We start from the raw sequence: 15,099 nt of genomic DNA, 5'->3' as shown, positions 1-15,099 counted from the left end.
ACCAGCTGGTCTTAATTGCACCTCCGGGTGGGGCTGGTAAGTCGTCCATTGTAGCGGCTGACTCTCTGCAGCACCCCCTAGCGGCCACCCCATCTCCCAACCGGGCTGTGGTGGACTCCATGTCCCATGGAACCACGGGGGAGACTGAGGAAAGACCCACGGCCAGGGAGGCTGCCCCCAGGCGCCCCGGGGGAGGCATTGCACTGTCCATGGTGGCTCCCCTGGGACGTATGTAGCAGAGGCGTCTCGGCCGGGCATGGGACTCGGCTGTCCGTCACAATTAATATAAACCAATAAAACTAATGCAATGTTTAAGGTGGAAAATATAAAAAACAAATAGTGGAGTAGTTCCACTTTACAGTGATTGCAATAAGTCTCTAAGATTTTGCACTTTTGTCCCATTGATGCCATGGGTGACAGTGAAAGACGTAAGATCTAAAGCACTTAGATGCAGTAAAACGGTTATTTAACAAAATTTAGTTCTCTAATAGTGCTCAGGTAGACGCTTTTCAGTAGTCTGGAAGTGTGCATCTTAATAGAACTATGACACCTTCCGGAAGACAGCCAGGTAAAATGTGGTGGCCTGGGTGAGATGGGGCCCTCATTTTTTTTTTGGTCCTTCATAACCATTGAGTTCTGTATACTGTATGTCCTCTAGTGAAGGTAACTGGGTGTGGGTATTTTTCATGCTGATTTGATGACTCTCTGAAGAGCCTTCTTGTGAGCCACAGAGCAGCCAGCGTACCACACCAGGATGCCACAGGGTCAGTAAGTATGCTTTCCACAGAGCAGCCATGGGACACCAACAGCTGCTTGGACAGCCTAGCCTTCCTCAGCATCCTTAAGAAGTAGAGCCGCTTCTGTGCCTCCTTCACCAGAGAGGTTCTAGGAGATGTGTGTGCCAAGGAATTTAAAGTTAGGCCATCTCTACGCTATGTCTCTTCTGATATATAGAGGAGCAGGTTCCTCTTCCTGCTTCCCGAAGCTGATAATCAGCTTCTTTGTTTTGGAGGTGTTGAGTGCCAAGTTGTTAACAAAGGACCATTCGGGCAGTTTGCTGACTTCATCATTATAGGAAAAGTCATCACTGTTATATATCAGACCTACGGCAGTGGTGTCATCTGTAAACTTGATGATTATAATTGTGCTATGTATTAGTGTGAGGGTAAATAGAGAAGAAAAAAAGAGGATTCAGCACACAGCCCTATGGAGCTCTAGTTCTGAGTGTCAGAGTCGAGGAGCAGTGGGTCCCCAGGCAAAGAGTCTGGTTGGTTTGTTAAGAAGCCATTGAACCCTCTACATGTATGCCGATTGACACCCAGGATGAGCAGTTTTTGTCACCATTCTGCTAGGGATGTTAGTGTTAAAGGCAAAACTGAAGTCCACAGATAACATCCTCACATATGCACTTTGGTGTTCGAAGTGAGTCATTTAAGTGAGGACAAGTTACATTACAATAAGCAATGCAATTTATTTTTGTATAGCCCAAAATCTCACAAGAAGAGCCAAAATGGGCTTTAATAGGCCATGGAGAGCTGTATTAATGGCATCTTCTATTGACCTGTTGCCTCTGTAGGCGAATTGGTGCTGGGCATGAAGATTTGATGTACCTCAGGATTAGCTTCTCGAAGCATGAGAGCTACAGGTCTGTAATCATTAAGGCTGCCGATTACTGTCTTCTTTGGAACAGGCACAATGACGGCAGACTAAAAGCATTTGAGGACAGTGCGTTGTGACAGAGGGAGATTAAAGATGTTGCTGATTACCTCTGCCAGTCTCTGAGTGCCCTTCCTGTAATACCATCTGGGCCAGCGGCTTTCCTTGGGTTCCTTGGGGGTGCCCATCGATGTCACATGGCACTTACAGCTTGCCAACAGTGATGCTATCTACAGTACACAGTTCTGTATATAAAACAGGACAGTGGATGTCAGGGAATTCTGCTTAACAGAAAGTGCCGGAGAGAAAAAAGTGGTAAGCTGGGTGGCATTAAACGATGCACATAGCCACACTGGGCCAATCTTCAGTTGCCAATGAAAAGATGAAATATCAAAGATTCAGAATTCAACCCTACTGCCCATCCTTTTGGAGAGTGTGCTGATCTTCTTTATCTAATGGGCAGATCCAATGTTACTGTATCAACAACTGCTTTTGTAGCTGCTGGATCTGGTCGGGAGGGCCCTACTTTCGAAGTTCGTCCTTCCATGATGCATGATAAGCAACCTCTTCAGCCATTTGACAGAAAGGAATCGAAGCAAAGTGGGCTCAGCAGTTTAATGGGGTCCTCATTACGATGGTTACATCTTCGCAGTGGGCTCATTCCATTTGACTGTATTATACTTTTTATGACGAGATGTAAAGTCAGAGTTCAGAATAAATTACTTTTGTTTTAAAGTGTCACCTTTTTGCAGTATGCTGTAACTAATCCCAACCATCCATCCACTTTCCTGAATGCCTATCCAAGGCAGAAGGAGCCAATCCCAGTTGTCAGGCGCGAGGCAGGAACAATCGTTAGATGGGATGCCAGTCCACTGAGGGGTAAACATACCCAATAGGGCTAGTTTAGCAATCCCAGTTCACCTAACCTGCATGTGTTTGGACTGTGGGAGGAAACCAGAGCATCTGAACACTGGGAAAACGTGCAAAACCCACTGACAGAGTAGCCAGGACTTGAATCCTAGTCTTAATATTTGCAGGGCTGCAGCAATACCACTACCACTCATTACTAATCCCATACAAACTAATATAATTGTTCATTTTGTTTCAATACTGAAGCCAATTACAGGTTTACGCCATTTAGTTTAAACACAGACATACAAAATCACGAATTCGACAACAGTATTTGTAGATATTTTATTACTAAAGAAATATAAAGTAATTATTATGATTTCTGACGTAAGTGCTTGGTCAAACTTAACCAGTACTTGAGAATTAAAACGAGAACACAATCTAAAAAAATGAATTCCACTTTTAGAAGGTATCAAGCAAAATGAAAGCGGTGGGATGAGATATTCAATGTGTAACATGCAGAAGACTTAGTCATTTTTAGACTGATCTTTGGTTTAATGCAAAGTAACTGACATTTTAATGGGTCCACAATTATTCAGCATCTACAAAGCAGAGCACTTCTTATTTTAATGATTTCTGACCAGTACCTCTGTAAAAGTGAAAACGTTTGAAAATGTAGTTCTTCAGCATCTCAAGTCAGCTTTCTTTACTGGTTCTTTTATCTCACTAACATTTACGCCAGGATCTTATTTGTGAATTTTGATTCATCCATTCTCAACACAGGTCTGTCATCCCAAACTCTTGAATTTGAACTTGGACTTTGTGGCAGACCTTTGGATCCTTGATTTTCTGAGTAACAGACGTCTCACAGTGAAGCTGCTAAAAATCGTCTTATCATGTACCGTTTTATTGCAATCTCCTATTTTTGTAAAAGTATACACAAAGAGTGCAGCAACAACTGGAAAATCTATGGAAATCTAAAGCTAGTGGTCTTGTAACCAGGAAGGCAGCTCAGATATACCAAGACCAGCAAATGGGACAACCGCACTAAAGACTCTCGTCACATTAACGAAGTGGCCGCTCCATAAGCATTTGGGTCGAGGGCAGGAAAGTGAGACACTTGTCGACTCAACAAAAATATTTTTCCCTCTTATTCATATACAACTTGGACTGAAGAAAATCTGTGAAAGTGATGAATAAGGAAGGTGAAGAATTTCAATATTTGAGACAGATATGTCCACAAATAATTGAGGCCAAGATTAAAGAAGACATTTTGGTTGGTTCACAAATTGAACATGTCATCAATGACAAGCAGTTTAAAGTAGAGCTGGGGGAAAAGGCATAGAAGGAACTCAAGGATGTTGCTGAAAATTTTATTGGCATCTACAGAGAATCGAACTAGGCCTAGCTGGTTGACGACATGTTGCACTTCATGGTTTTGCATGTTTGAAGCATGGTGCCAAAGATTCATTTCCTGCTTTCTTTTTTTTCATTAATTTTATTGTAATCATTTCATAAAAATGGATCAATATTTACAAAAAATAGGATTAATAACAAGTCTCCCCCACACCCCTGAGAGAGAGAGCATGGCCAACGGAGTAAAACTTAAAGCTTGTAAACATACGTAAATTGATGAGTTTAATAGGGCAATAGAGATGAATGGAGAAGAAAAAGAAATGTGGAGATAATTGCTTCCTCAGTGCATTAAGAGCTTATTCTAAAATATTATTGATTAGATCCTGCCAGGTTTTGAAGAAATTCTGTACAGATCCTCTAACTGAATATTTGATTTTTCCCAATTTCAAATAGTATAAAACATCGGTTTCCCACTGACTTAAAAGAGGAGAGTTTGGGTTCTTCCAGTTTAGTAAAATAAGTCTGGGTGCCAAAAGTGTAGTGAATGCAATCACAGTTTGTTTGTCCTTCTCCACTTTAAACCCATCTGGAAGAACACCAAACACAGCTGTTAATGGGTTAGGAGGGATTGTGAGTCCAAGACTGTCTGAAAGGTAATTAAAAATTTTTGTCCAGAATAATGTTAATTTGGTGCAGGCCCAGAACATGTGACCCAGTGAGGCTGGGACTTGATTGCAGCGTTCGCAGGTTGGATCTTGCCCTGGAAACATTTTAGACAGTTTTAGGTGAGACAGATGTGCTCGATATATAATTTTGAGTTGAGTAATTGTATGCTTTGCGCATATGGAGCTCCAGTGAAGTCTCTGCATTGCTATTTTCCACTCCTTTTCTAATATATTGATTAAGAGATCTTTTTCCCAGTGTCCTCTTGGATCTTTAAAAGGGAGGGACTGCAAAATAGTTTTATATATTGGCGAGATGGTGTCTGAGTCCTTGAAATTGAGCAATATTTTCTCCGGCATGCAGGAGGGTGCAAAATGAGGAAAATCGGGCAGGTTCTGTTTAACAAAGTTCCTAATTTGAAGATAGTGAAAGAAATGTGTGGCTGGAAAGTTAAATTTGGAATGTAATTCTTCATAGGATGCAAAGATGTTGTCTATATAAAGATCGCTAAGCAATTTAATACCAAATCTTTTCCAGATATTAAAAACTGCATATGTTTGCGAGGGTTGAAAGAGGTGGTTGTCTTGCAGATGTGCCACACATAAAAGATTCTCCATCTTAAAATGCTTTCTACATTGGTTCCATATTCTGAGTGAGTGAAGCACAATTGGGTTATTAGTATATTGGAGATAACTTACATTTATTGAGGCACAAAACAGGGAATATAAAGAAGTACTGCAGGATTTTACTTCTATTGCGGACCAAGCCTGTGTATGTTCTTCTATTTGTGTCCAGGTTTTTATAGCTTGTATGTTTGCTGCCCAGTAATAAAACTGAAAGCTCGGTAGAGCCATGCCACCTTCTGCCTTAGGTCTTTTTAGGATCGCTCTTTGGATACGTGGATGTTTCATTTCCTGCTTTCACACTTAGACGTCTTCTCTGTAGTCAGTGACAAACATGTGATAAGATTCATCAAGTCATTGCAATGATGGAAAGCAGAATTGGAACAAGAAGAATCTATCAATGCTGGACACTGAAAAGTAAAGCAACGATTATCAGCAGTAAAATATTTTGAGCTCAGCTGAACTGATGCAATATGTCAGTATCATTAAGTGAATAAACACACTAAAGTCAATCAAAGTTAATTTAATTTTTCTCCATATTCCTACATAATACAGTTTTAATTAAATTATATTTGCATTCAGCTTGAAGCTGTCAAAATCACTAGTTTTTAAGGAAGCAAAACTTTTGAAAAAAATGTGTTGTCCAGTGTTATCAGAGTTAATGACCGCAGGGTCCTCTCTGAAGTGTTTTCTGTCTCCATTCCTTTTCTCCTTATACACTAATGACTGCACCAGCAGTGACCCATCTGTAAAACATGTGAAGTTTGCTGGTGACACCACCCTGACCGACCTTATCATAGATGGGGCCTCATCAGATGGTGGTGAACTGGCTGGCACGGTGGGGCGCACTCAGCAATCTGGACCTGAATGGTCTGGAAATGGTGGAAATGCTTGTCATTATAAAAGGTGCAATAATTTTAAAATCTTGACACCACCATTACTTACAGTGTGAGCTAAATTAACATTTACTGCTGTTTTGCGTGATGATGTGGTGATGTTGTGTATTGCAATGTCAAGTATTTTTTTTACTGTTGTGTATACTGTATTTAGGAGTGTAACACCAAGACAAATTCCTAGCAGTTATATTGCTGGGGAATAAAGTTTAACTCTATTTGATTCAACAATTCCAAGTGGAAGTGGACAAGAAGATGGCCTAATCCTGATAGATGAAGTTCAATAGCCATTTCTTACCTTTAATCAAAATATTAATTTTGGCATATCAATTATTATAACATTAAGCTGTTTTCACTTTAGTTTTGACTCTTTGTGTCAGACTGATGATGTTTGAAAAGCTTTCTGAGTTGTTTATTCCAGTGGTTCTCATTCAGGGGGCTGTGGCTTACTAGGGAGCCTCAGTAAACTTCTAAAGTAGGGCTGCAAGAGAACTGAAAATAATTATGAACTTGCAGCCAAGTACTCAAATCCCTAAAGATCCAGCCATGGTAAGGATGTCAAACTTATCTTTTAAAAGTGGACCACTCCATCAATATCCATAATACACTCACTGGCCACTTTATTAGGTCCACCTTTTCAAGTGATGTTAACGTAGATATCCAGTCAGCCAATCACTTGGCAGCAACTCGGTATATTTAGGCCTGTAGACATCGTCCAGATGACCTGCTGAAGTTCTAACCAAGCATCAGAATGGGGAACAAAGTTGATTTGAGTAAATTTGAACATGGCATGGTTGTTGGTGCCAGGCAGGCTGGTCTGAGTATTTCAGAAACTGCTGATCTACTGGAATTTTTGTGCCCATCAATCTCTAGGGTTTACAGAGAGAGAGAGGTTGGGAGCAGGCGCTGATTACAGAACGTTGCCGCACCCACCATTTGGCAAAGCACCTGGATTGAGATCAGCCATGCAATGAGTCACACCTCAGCACCACACTGAACAGTGTGAGATTTTTTGTGGTGGCTGGAGAATGGTCCAAAAAAGGGAAAATATCCAGTGAGCAGCAGTTCCCTGGGCAAAAATGCCATGTTGGTGCCAGAGGTCAGAGGAGAATGGCCAGAGTGGTTTGAGCTGATAGAAAGGCAACAGTAACTCAGATAATCACTCGTTATAATCGAGGTATGCAGAAGAGCATCTCTGAATGCACAAAATGTTGAACCTTGACACAGAGGGGTCTGCAGCAACAGGAAACCACAGTGGGTGCCATTCCTGTTAGCTAAGTACAGGTAACCAAGGCTACAATTTGCAAAGGCTCACCAAAATGGGAAAATAAAAGATTGGAAAAACATTTCCTAGTCTGATGAGCCTCAATTTCTGCTGCATCATTCAGATAGTAGGGTCAGAATTTGGCATCAACAACATGAAAACGTGGATCCATCCTGCCTTATATCAATGCTTCAGGCTGCTGGGGGTGGTGTAATTGTGTGGGTGATATGTTCTTGGCACACTATGTGCCTCTTATCAATTAAACATCATTAAATGCCACAGCCTACCTGAGTATTGTTGCTGACTGTGTCCATTCCTTTATGACTGCAGTGTGTACCCGTCATCTGATGGCTACTTCCAGCAGGATAATGTACTAAGTCACAAATCTCAGATCATCTCAAACTGGTTTCATGAACATAAAAATGAGTTCACTGTACTCAAATGGCCTCCAAATAGAGCACCTTTGGGGTGTGGTGGACGGGAGATTCACATCACAGATGTGCAGCCAACATATGCAGCAACTGTGTGATGCTATCATGCCAATAGGGACCAAAATCCCTGAGGAATGTTTCTAGCACCTTGTTGTATCCATGCCACAAAGAATTACAGCAGTTCTGAAGGCAAAAGGGGGCCCACCCCAGTACCGGCAAGGTGTATTTAATAAAGTGGCCTGTGAGTGTATATTACACACAGTGGGCAATGACTGTCAGTTTTGTCAAAGAACACCTACAACATTCATGTATTCTTATATAACTGAGCCAGAACACATTTCCACCAACTCATTGATATACTAGTAAAAATGACTCTTCTTATATATAAACATTTACATGTATAATTGTATGTCCGGTCCTGAAGTGGGTGGTGGAGTTGGGGTAAGGGCTTCACCTCTGAGGAAACAGACAACTCACTTAGCTGCTAATAACACACGAGAGGTGAGCACATCAGCAAACTGACATCTCAGAAGAAAGACAAAGTCACTTAGCTGTTAACATCGGCAAAATGGTATCCCTTTTACTTTTCCTCCGGCATAGTACACAAGCGATGTGAGCACGTTGGCAAAACCAATCCTCCTTGGAGTGAGATGCCCAGTGTAGTTCTGACTCTTTAACATTTCAGTTTTTTTCTGACGATTTCAATACTTTCCCCTGTGCTTTTTACAGCACAGGCTTGCACTAGGGAATCCATTCCTGGACGGGTTTATCCATTCCCGGGAATTTGGGAATCCCGCATGTCATTCACGGGATCCGTGGAATGACACAGTGCATGGGGATCTGACATGTGAACGGTTTTAGAACGACCGACACTTATTTTTAATAAAACTACTGCAATATGTTGACACCAATAAAATACTAACCTTTCACTTCTGTCACGTGCTCAGGGTGAACCTGCTCTCATCTGTAAAAAGCACAGGGCACCAGTGGTGCATCTGCCAATTCTGGTATTCTATGGCGAATGCCAATCGAGCTGCATGCTGCTGGGCAGTGAGCTCAGGGCCCATTAGAGGACATGGGGCCCTTGGGTCACCCTCATGAAGTCTTTCTGGTTGTTTGGTCAGAGACATTCACACCAGTGGCCTGCTGGAGGTCATTTTGTATGGCTCTGGCAGTGCTCATCCTGTTCCTCCTTGCCCAAAGGAGCAGATACTGGTCCTGCTGATGGGTTATGGACCTTCTATGGCTCTCTCCAGCTCTCCTAGAGTAACTGCTTGTATCCTAGAAACTCCTCCATGCCCTTGAGACTGTGCAGGGAGACACAGCAAACCTTCTGGCAATGACACGTATTGATGTGCCATCCTGGAGAAGTTGGACTACCTGTGCAACCTCTGTAGGGTCCAGGTAAAGCCTCATGCTACCAGTAGTGACACTGACTGTAGCCAAATGCAAAACTAGTGAAGAAACAGTCAGAAAAGATGAGGAGGGAAAAATGTCAGTGGCCTCCACCTGTTAAACCATTCCTGTTTTGGGGGTCATCTCATTGTTGCCCCTCTAGTGCATCTGTTGTTAATTTCATTAACACCACAGCAGCTGAAACTGATGAACAACCCACTCTGCTACTTAACTGACCAGATTAATATCCCATAAGTTTCATTGACTTTATGCTATACTCTGATTAAAAAGTGTTCCTTTAATTCTTTTGAGCAGTACATATATGTATATATATATATATATATATATATACTGTGGAAGACTGCCGGCTTCCGAGGCCGGTCCGCACCCCAGGCCGACAGGAGGAGCTCTCCAGACAGCGGGATTGTGCTCCGAGGTCCAGCAGGGCCTTATGGACTCTGTGGTGTTTATTCACAGCCCTGCTGGATACCTTGGGCGCCACCAGGAGTCGCTGTGGGGGACTTATCGGCTCTGTTGTGCCTTATGACCCGGGAGTACGTCACGGTCACGTGACAGGAAGATATGGCGTGCTCCCGGGTTGAAGTAATGGACTTATTGCCCTGACCCGGAAGGAGTAGGGAACTGTGGACTCCTGGGACAGGAACACCTCCGGGTCAGGGGCTATAAAAGGACGCTGCCTCAGTCCAGACACTGAGCTGTGCTGGGTGGGAGAGGAGCAGTGTCTGGGCGAGGAGGAGAGGTTATAGCGAGTTTAATAGTAGTGGTTTGTTTAGAGTGTGTTTGTTTGTAGTGTGGAAGGTGCTTGCTGCACTGTGAGAAAAATAAAAAGGTCTTGGACTGTTACCTGGTGTCAGGAGTCGTACCTGAGGGTTCGAGGGTGCACTACTGCCCCCTACTGCCACACTGGCGTAGTCGGCAGGATTCTCTGGCCGTCTGTTGGCAGAGGACCTGCATAACAAACAAATTTCGTGTGGGCAGACAACCCTCGGGGGATTCCCCATCTTTACACGGAGGTGCACAACACCATCCGCTGCCAAGGAAGCGGCAACACTGCGTGCTATCCCGCTCTACAGGGCCATGGGAAAGAAAACGGGAAAAAAGAAGGTCAGTCCCAGCCGCCTGCAGGGCATGACGGACGCCGCGATGTCCTGGACACTCCTGACCGGGAGCGAGGAAGACAGAGCGCTGATACGGGCCAAACAAGCCCGGGCCGCGAAAGACCCGGGACACGGACAACTGCCGAGCGCATCATACTCCCTAGACGGTCCGGGGGTGCCGCATTCCATTGCGGAGGCGGCTGCAGGTAAACCGCCCGACGTCCCGTCTTTTTTATCCTGTTTTACAGACGTCCGCCGGGAGGATTGCAGCGGCGTCTTGACGACTACCTCGTGCTTCGCAAAATGGCGCGGCTCCCAAAAGACAAGCCGTGGCGTAAGACGGCTAGAGACAGCCGCAGTCGGTGACAACAGACTGGTCACCCGCGTGGATGTCGGACGGTGGAGGAAACCCGGAGTCCGCCGGCGAGGCCGGTCGTCCCCTAACGGGTCCGAGCCTCCTCGAAGGGGAGGGGAAGGCGGGCGAAGCGCCGCCGAAAGAGAAAGCCGCCGACAAAGAGGGACGGGTTGTGGCTGGCGAGTCTGCCGCGGTAAAGGAGAAGGCAGATCGCAGCCGGCTTCTAGTAGCCAGCCGTCCCTCTGAAGACTCCAACTCCCAGGAGCCTGTGCGCGCCCAGCGGAACACGCGCCGGAGGCGACGTGCTCATTGGTTCCCGGCCGGAAGGTAAGCTCAACGCGGAAGCGAAAATGCAGCCGGCCGTAATAACTAACTGTTTAGACTTACAGGGTCTCGAGAAATACCTCGAGCCCCTGCACCGTTTCTTGCAGGGTGTCGAAGAGCTGAAGGAACGTGTGGAGGAACTAGGAGCGACGGCAGCAGCACCTGTAAAGGCGCTGAAGGATTTTGTGCAGCGGCTGCGCCGGGAAGCTCCGGAGATGGTCGATGCGGGAGTACAGGTGAGTCCCTCCCGTGTCGTAGAGAATAAGGGGACACAGTGCGATCGGGCACCGCTGAGAATGAGTAGCGCGTGTCAAAGCACTGTGTACCCGACAAGAGACTGGGGCACGATGACTGAATGGTCGGGGACTGGAGCAAACAGCCCGGGGATGCGCGTGGCGTGGCTTTCGGGCAGTACGGCTCACCAGGACCCGACCGGTCTTAAGTGCGGGGTAGCGCCGGTGGTAGGAGTGCCGGGGGATGCGCCGCTCGTGCCGGTGCAGCTGAATAGTGCTGTGCATCGGTGCGCGACGGTGCAAATGACGCCGACTCCCAGTAAACGGAAGGTAGCGGGTGTGCAGACAGCACAGAGGCTCTCCTCTTCCCATGAAGGGCCTCAGGCTGAGCGCAAGCCCCACATTAAGCGGGAGATCCCCAAAAGGAATGGTGGGTCTCCCAACAGGATAGAAAGAAGGCTTGAGGGCCGCCAGGCGGCCATGATGACTTCCCTGGCAGGTGAAGGGGCGGAGATGACGCTGACGGAGTTCCCGAGATGTTTTTGGTCCCGCAGAGGGGAACAGCCAGGAGGACTCCGTCGGTGCTATAATTGCCGGCGACCGGGCCACGAGAGGCGCCATTGTCCCCGGAGAGACAGGAAGTACATCGTCCCTCCAAGGTTCGCTCGACGACAGGGACAACGCGTTCAAGGCCCGGATGACGCGTCCTCCTGGAGGAGGACGTCCCTTCGGGGCCGGACGCTCCGCCCAGAAGTCGTCACTAAGGGGGGGGAACTGTGGAAGACTGCCGGCTTCCGAGGCCGGTCCGCACCCCCAGGCCGACAGGAGGAGCTCTCCAGACAGCGGGATTGTGCTCCGAGGTCCAGCAGGGCCTTATGGACTCTGTGGTGTTTATTCACAGCCCTGCTGGATACCTTGGGCGCCACCAGGAGTCGCTGTGGGGGGACTTATCGGCTCTGTTGTGCCTTATGACCCGGGAGTACGTCACGGTCACGCGTGACAGGAAGATATGGCGTGCTCCCGGGTTGAAGTAATGGACTTATTGCCCTGACCCGAAGGAGTAGGGAACTGTGGACTCCTGGGACAGGAACACCTCCGGGTCAGGGGCTATAAAAGGACGCTGCCTCAGTCCAGACACTGAGCTGTGCTGGGTGGGAGAGGAGCAAAGTGTCTGGGCGAGGAGGAGAGGTTATAGCGAGTTTAATAGTAGTGGTTTGTTTAGAGTGTGTTTGTTTGTAGTGTGGAAGGTGCTTGCTGCACTGTGAGAAAAATAAAAAGGTCTTGGACTGTTACCTGGTGTCAGGAGTCGTACCTGAGGGTTCGAGGGTGCACTACTGCCCCCTACTGCCACAATATATATATATATATATATATATATATATATATATATATATATATATCAAAATTTTACTGTCAAATAATTCAAAGAGTACGCGACACGTGTTTCGCCCTTTACGTTGCGCCACAGCGTGTGGTTCGTTTATTTGACAGCATGTACTGTAGATCGGTGTAATTAAATTCATGGCATTCATAGTCTGAATCACAATCTGATTGTATGGGTGCATGTGGGATGACCAGTGTGTTAGAAGGAAAGAGATCTCAGACCGGCCGCCCTGTATGTCAATCAAGTGACAAATGCAAATATGATAGACTAACGTTTAAAAAAAATTTTTTTGAATACAACGCGATCTACCTGATCAGATACAGATACACTTGTTCTAAACAACGCCCGCGTTTACTGTTGTTCTGAAACATCGCCATTTCAGCTTTTACTGATGCATCCACTTTCTTGTCATCATTCTGTGATGGCAAGTTTCTTATTATAGCTAATGCGGATGCAACAGACTGACGCATTGCAATTTCAAGTTGCTGGTCAAAGTTGTTCTCCGACAGAAGTCAATAACGTCTGCCCTGTCACGACATTCGTGGTTGACTGAATTAATCTGCAAAACACTACACCGTGGGCCAAAAAACCGTGCCACTTAATTATTTTCAACTATAACTCTGTTATTTCTTGATCGATTTTTACACTTTTACACGCTATATATGCGAGCATGGCCGTTCACGGTTTCCCGGGAATTACAGCAGTTTCGGAATGAAAAATGTCCGGGAATGGATTCCCTAGCTTACACAGCTAGTATTTAATAAAAAAACATACAGGTTGTTTTTAAAATGGCTCCTTACTTTTGTATTATACTTTAAAAAACGGTCAGTGTAATAGCACAAGCAGCAAATATGATTTTGTTAATTAATTTAAGTACAAAAACAAGCCCCCTTGTAAACATTATGAGGGGGTGTAGCTTTACATATTCGTACTTCAGTGGGGGACCTTGAGGAACTGAAAGGACCACGAGTACAGGACTAACAATTAGCTCGACCACTTCACCATTGTAACCAGCAGAGGGCAACCTTTTCCTTTCGCGAAATGAAGCGAGTCAGCAGACTGCTGCGTCTGGTCGCCGCATTTCCTTGCAAGGTATTCAGGTAAACGAATTTGAATTGAGAAGGAAAGATGAAGTTCATAACTTCTTTTCTTTTCTGCTACACTCCTGTACATTTACTGAATTAATTTTCCTCATTATGTTAAAAGTAAAAGTGATGTGACTGTAGGAGTAACTCAGTGAAAGTCTCTTTCGCAGACAGTGATTGCTATCGGTGGTTTAATAGCCACATTAAAATTCTTATATCTTAAGTTTGCACAAATTATGCCTTTTGTTCACGGTTTCCGTTTAGTCAGTTTTCTATTTCGTATTCCTGCTAATTCAGAACTGGGTGTGTTCATGTATTGATCTACTATTTGATGTTCTGTTCCTGATATTATTTTATATCCATTGTTATTAACGCTTTGCTTTTATCGTTTTGGTACCCATTCGAATGTTTGTGAAGCGCTTTGAACACGAGAAAGGCGCTATATAAATAAAGAGAGAGGTTAGGAGCATGCTCTGATACAGCGCATTGCCGCACCCACCACCGGACAAAGCAACTCAGGATCCAGATTAGGACCTGAGTGCAGCCATGCATGCAATCGGTGACACCTCAGCACCTCAGATGGAGTGGAACCAGTGTGAGGCACATTATTATTAGCTGAACTAGTGTAGTGCAGTTGGTAGTGCTACTGCACCACTTCTTATTTATTTGGCTCTCTGAAAATGTATTTTTGTAGGCATATATTATAAAGACTGTTAATATCACATGTACAGAGTTTAAATTCAAAGAAGATTTGCCAGTCATCTATCACAACTTCTAACTGCCGAAACCAACTGAATATGGATGATAGATACCAGAAATGTCAAGGTAATCATTAAGGATGGTGAGAGGAGATAATATTGCGTGGCTCCTAAAGTATACTGTCATGTCCACAGTTTGGAGTGTGTATAGTTCCAGATTGTTCTGACCGCACCAACTGAGTGCAAACTCAGAACCATTCATGATGAGTCCAATGATGGTTGTGTTATCTGTGTGTGAGAATAATTTAAAGGTAACAATAGTAAAGCATTTTGGTATGCCATGCACAAAAACTACCAAGACGGTCAAGTAAACAAGGGATGTACCAGAAGAAAGTTGATATAATACAGTAAATGTATCAGGAAATGACTAAGAGATCAGCAGATGTCCTGCAAACAACAAGACTGGACAGTTGTTACATACACAGAAATTCCAAGGGTGATGGCTTAATCCAAAGGCAAGGAGAAGAACAAGAATTGTAATAAGTCATTTGGGTGTAATGACTGGGGTGAAAGTAAATGTATGCATTGATTGACACTGTATGTAAATGTAATAGTTTATAAAATTAACCTCTATCCTTTGTGTCTTTGATCATTCTGTAACAGACTCTAGCACTTACCAAATTGTAAATGATGCAATGGACAAGCCTTCTCCTGCCTGATAACCAACTCAAAAAGGTTTTTATCAAACTGCTGTTTCCCATTGGTAAGGAAA

Source organism: Polypterus senegalus, chromosome 10 (genome assembly GCF_016835505.1).
Source record: "Polypterus senegalus isolate Bchr_013 chromosome 10, ASM1683550v1, whole genome shotgun sequence".
NCBI classification, from domain to species: domain Eukaryota; kingdom Metazoa; phylum Chordata; class Cladistia; order Polypteriformes; family Polypteridae; genus Polypterus; species Polypterus senegalus.
Note: the sequence above shows the minus strand (reverse complement) of the source record.